Genomic DNA, 6,136 nt, shown 5'->3' on the forward strand with positions numbered 1-6,136 from the left:
AAAATTAAAAGAAAATGTGATAAATTAATTTATTTCTATTTTAAAATATCATAAATATAAAAATATATAACATATAATTATGAACTCTAAAGAATAATAAAGCAACTCTCAATGCACCAGCCACCCAGTTCAAGATATGGGCATTACCAGTGAGAACCCCCTCTATGTCCTTTCTTGATACATTCTGTCACCTTCTCCATAAGGGTCACTATGAGATTTTTATGACAGTTTTTCTTGTTTTACTTCATAGTTTTCACAACTTTGTGCATATCTCTACCCAATATACTGTTTAGTTTTGCCTATTTTCTTGAACTTATACACATTATTTCTCTTTCATTCAGATTTATGTTTTTGAGGTTCACCCATATTAATCTCAAAATCATTGTTATTACTGAGTAGTATTCCATTGTATGAATATATGATGATATTTTAATTCTACTGTTGATAAATATTTCGTATTTTTTTTATTCTGTTGTTCGTAGCTATTTGGGTGGTTTCTAAATTTTCATTGTGTTTGCTTTTGCTATTATAAGCAGTGCTGTCATGAACACCGTTGTACAGATCTCTGATGGGGTGCCAGTATTGTTCTGGAAGTAAAAATACAGTCATCAGTTGTGTACATGTTGAACTGACTTTCTCCAGCAGACTACCTTCCCAGCACTGAACAAAAGTTCACTTTACATCCTTGACAATATTTCATTTTGTCAGGTTTATTAGTATTGACAATCTAGTAGGCTTTAAGGCATGAATTGGAATTATAATTTGTATCTTATTATTGGTTTATTATCTCATAATAGGGAGGAATTCCTAAAAAATACTATATTCTAAATATTTCATACATAGTTTTGCTTTTTAGTTAAATCTTTTTTTTTAAGAGATTTTTGCCTTAGGACACATGTGTTCCAGAGAGAGACAGAGATAGTGAGGGGGAAAGTGAGACATCACCCCCAAGGGGGATATCCACACTGCAATCCATTTTCCTCCCAGGATCTTGGGCAAACATGCCCATGTGCCCCGCATGAGTTTCAAACCACTGGGTCTGGAACTCAAACCACAGTTTGGGAGGTTCAGTGACATAATCAATAAGGATTACATTTCACTCTTTTCTAGCATTACCTTGCTATGAAATCCCTACTTTACCCACTCATCTACAGAACCACTCTGTCATCCATCAGATGTCGGCTTGATTCTGGGCTCTCTTCTGTTAAGCTTTCTATCCCTACACCATTACTATATGTTCTAAATTATTTTAACTGTTACAAGTCAGTATCTGGGGGAGCTTCTCTACTCACCTTATTCTTATAAATTGCCATAGCTATTCATAGCCTTTGTATTTCATATAAATTTTAGAATAAACTTATTAAATTTCACAAAAGCTTTTATAAATTTGACTGAAATCTCATTGAATCTGTAAGATCATTTTGGGAGAATAGACATCTTTATGATATACAGTCTTCCAGTCCTTAAATATGACTTAATGTCTTTCAATTGAATTTTTTTGTTTAAATGAATGAAGTCACTCTTTATTCATGATAGAGCATGTGCATGTGAGAGGAAGAACAGAGCACCTTCCAGAACGTCAGGTCATGTACAGTTCCCTTCCTGCAGTCCTCCAGCTCTCTGTATCCTCGGCACTGGTGCAAGAGCCCAGCATTTCAGGCTGACTTGCTGGGATTGGAACCACAGTCGCAATCATAGTATCAAACTTCTCTTGAGCGTCACATTGCTGTTGTGCCATTGAGCTGGCCCTCGATTTTATAATTTTTTACACAGTGGACTTAACATGTATTATGTTCAAGATTCTTCCTAGGTACTTGGCTTTTTTGATGCCATTGTACCTGTCTTCTAGTTATTTATTTATATTGACTTGCTGGCATTCAGAAATCGTTGAATTTTGCATGTCAATTTTTGTGTTCAGTAACCTTGCTGAAAACTAAAGATGTAATAGAAACTAAACTCTCACCACTCAGATAAGTGACATGGTAGTATAAAAGAAAAAAAAAAAGCAACTGACATTATAAATACATTATTTGAAAGTAGTTTAGTCTCTATTGCATCTTTAGATCTTTCATTTCTTCTCTGCTGGTTAGGAGTTGTCGCACAGCATAGACACACATGTTCATAGTGGGCTCTCTACTGTGTTTGTTTTTGTGTTAATTATGATTTCTGATTGGGCTACAGAATGGTGTTTAAGGCATGCATGTAGTATGCATACAATAATCAAATCAAGACTCATGTCCCTGATTTTAAGGGCAACACATTCAGTATTTCTTTCATCAACGGGACCACCAGTTAGCGTAATGGCTATGTCGCTGGACTCCCATGTAGTTGACCGTGGTTCAAGTCCTGGACCCAGCGACTTAAACTCACGCTGGGCACGTGTGCATGTGTGCCCAAGATCCCGAGAGGAGAATGGAGGAGAAGGGATTGCAGCGTGGCCATCCCCCCTGGGGAGTGATTTCTCGCTTTCTGTCTTCCTGTCTCTGTATTTCTGGCAAGTGCATGCGCCCTATATTAAAAACCTCTAAAAAAAAAAAAAAGTATTTCTTAGGAAGTATGATGTTTGCTGAAAGTGTTTTGTAAATCCCCTTTGTCAGGTTAAAGTTCCCCCTATTTGTTTGTTTGTTTTTGAGATTTTTGCTATAGGGCACATATGTTTGCCAGAGGGAGAGAGAGACACAGACAGAAAGTGAGAAATCACCCCCCAGGTGGGTGGCCACAGCACAATCCCTTCTCCTCCATTCTCTTCTTGGGATTTTGGGCACACACGCACATGCACCCAGTGTGAGTTTTAAGCACCATGTCTGGGACTCTGACCACAATTTTCTACATGGGAGTCCAGTGACGTATCCATTATGCCATCTGCTTTTCCCTCTCCTGCCGGAGACCCGCTCCAGCCGAAGTGGGTTGAAGCTTGTAGGAAGGCCATGCAGGTGAGAAGAAATTCAGGCAGAGACCTCTATGCCCTTCAGCATGTTCTCAGCCGACTACAGTCAGAGCGAGCTCAAGACTGCAGTGTCTGTGGCTAGGAACTTACATATTTATTGAGGGATGTCTTACAGAAGTAGGAGGGGTGAGGGGGAAGTAAAAGATTTTACTCTAACAAAGTATTCAAAGCATAGGAACAATAATCTTAAAACATGATGTCTGTTTTGTTTAGGTATAAACAGTCACAGTCCTCAGGGCGAGGGAGTCCATTTGTCTAGTGCATTCTCTTCTTAGATCTTGATTACTGGGAAAGGTCTTTTGGGTGAGGGGGCTTTCAGGAAGCTTGATAACCTCAGTCCCAGGCCAGCTTGGTAACTTCAGCCCAGGCCAACTTGAGAACTTGCCTCAGGCTAGGTTGGCAGCAGATTGCCAGTTACAAAGGCCTAGATAAAAATCTTATCTGATTAAGTAAAGACAAGTTTAATATATACTACAGTGGAATATCTATATTATCTCTGGGATAAGCAGCTTAAGGACTGACCTAAAGGTTATTGTGTACTTGTGACCCTCTACTTGCCATTCTATACAATGGCTATGGCTCAGGGGAGTGGCAATTTTTCCTTGTCCTGAGATCAAAGGTGACTCATGGTCTTTGTTTGGCGTATCAGTACCTCACAGGTAAGCCTCTGAGCCTCTCCCAGCTACTGAGGTCGTTTCACCAACTTTCCATTAACCCAGACCTTTCTAATGCTATCTATGTAATCACCAGTAGGAGAAGTGAATGCATCATTCTTTATTGACATTTTCCAGGCAGGTGGGGTGAGTCTCACAATTCCCATTCACTGCCGCCTTAGGGGTCTGCATTCTTTTAGGATTATTGTAAAAGTTACAGTAAGGCTGGGGGTGTTATTTTTACCCTTATGGGGTACCAGGGTACCGTAATGACAGTTAAGCCCATGGCAGAGAGATTGAAAGCACAAACCAGTACAACAAACACAGTTGAAACCTTGAGCTCGTGGCTGCGGCCTTGCCTGCAGTTCCTCTCAGCCAAGCCTTGCTTAGACATGAGAGGCAGCTCTTTATATTCTGCCTGTGTTGGCTGCATGGCCTCCGCCACTCTCCATTTTTTTTCTTTTTTTCTTCATTATTATTATTTATACATTCAATTGCTATACATCATTTAGATTGTAAAGAGACTTCACCCAGCATGATATACACCTCAGTCCAGCCCAGTTGAAAATAATGTACACATCCTCATCAACAGATAATAAACCATATCTGTGAGTTATTGTCATGCTTATGGGCATTTATCAAACACTTTTACTACATCTGTAGTAATTTTACTGATTATACCTGTTTTATCCTCCTTTAATATGTTAAATTGAGCAATTCAAGTTAGTAGATTTTCTTTTTTTTTTTTTTTTTGGAGAGATTTTCACTGTAGGACGCGTGCGCTCGCCAGACAGACAGAGAGAGACATAGAGACAGAAAGCGAGAAATCGCCCCCCAGGGGGGATGGTCACGCCGCAATCCCTTCTCCTCCATTCTCCTCTCGGGATCTTGGGCACGCACGCACACGCGCCTGGCGTGAGTTTCAAGCCACCGGGTCCGGGACACGAACCGCGGTCGACTACGTGGGAGTCCAGCGACATAGCCATTACGCTAACTGCTGGTTCCCAAGTTAGTAGATTTTCTAAAGTACCCTTACATACCCAGGGCAAACACCAATAGGTCTATATTATATTGCTGGATTTGTTTGTGCATGTATATATCCTTCCCACTCATACACACATATTTACTTACATTGTGTGTGTATGCATGTGGGTGTGTCTATTTACTTCAATCCCTCCTCCTCCATTCTTCTCTCAGGATCTTGGGCATGCACGCCCACGCACCCAGCTCGAGTTTAAGCCACCGGGTCCATTATGCCATCTGCTGGTCCCATACTTCAAATATATTTTTTATCATTGTTTGAAAGTAAGATTGCCTATAACTTCCCTTTCTCATCTTTGGTGGGCTTTCCTATTACAATTATGCTAGCTTATGGCTGGCAAATGGTGTGATAGTTAAAGTCACTGAGTTCCCACATGGCTGACCATGGTTCGAGTCTCAGACCTGGCAGCTTGCTTTCTCACTCCCCCCCACCCTCTCTCTCTCCTAGCTTATAAAATGAGTTACAGATGTTTCCTCTTACTGGGTTTCTAGAAAAGCCCTGTAGAATTAATTATTTCTCCCTCAAGTATTTGGCAGAACTGCCTGAACGCCACCTGGATATGATTTTTTTTTTTTTTTTAGAGATTTTTGCTACAGGGCATGTGTGCTCACCAGAGACAGAAAGCAAGAAATCACCCTCCAGTGGTGATGGTCATGCCACACTCCCTTCTCCGGTCTCCTCTCATGATTTTGGGTATACACGCAAACACACCCAGCATGAGTTTTAAGGTGCTGGGTCTGGGACTCGAACTGCAGTTGACTACGTGGAGTCCAGCGGTACAATCATAATGTCATCTACTGGTCTCTGGGCCTGAACTTGGGAAGATTTGCTCAGTGGTGCAGTTTGTTTAATAATTGTAAAACTATTCAGACTTTCTATTTTTTCTAGAGTCAGATTTGATTAAATTGTTTTTGAGTAAGCTATCTTCTAGGAATTTATATTAATAAATTTGAAAATTTAAGTGAAATGCATGAAGTTGTTTTCAATATCCTCTTATTATCTGTGTTATATGTAAAGGATTTACAGTAATATCTTCTTTTTTATTTCTGATTGTATTTGTGCCTTCTGTTTTTTCTTGATCAGCCTTGCCATGGATTGGCAATTCTCTTTTTTTTTTTTTTTGCATTTTTTTTTTCCATTTTTTTTTATTAATATCACCATCACAATCTTCTCCATATTACACTGGACCACACACAACTTTACATTGACTTCCACTGCTTCTCCAAAAGGGAATGCCATGCATGTCGGTCAACACAGAGACATCAATCTCCCCGCTTCACCATTCAATGTCTTTTCCATGCATTTCCCAATAATTATTATTATTATAATTTTTTTAAAAACAGTCAATCACTATTTCTCATTTTGCTTGTTAAAAGACTTCACCCATCATGAAATACTTCCCAGACCAGTCCAGTTGAGAATACTATACATGTCATCATCAACAGATAATAAACCATATCTGTTTCTCACTAACATCCTCTCTATTGTTCACTT

Source organism: Tupaia chinensis, unplaced genomic scaffold (genome assembly GCF_000334495.1).
Source record: "Tupaia chinensis unplaced genomic scaffold, TupChi_1.0 Scaffold000217_1, whole genome shotgun sequence".
Lineage (NCBI taxonomy): Eukaryota > Metazoa > Chordata > Mammalia > Scandentia > Tupaiidae > Tupaia > Tupaia belangeri.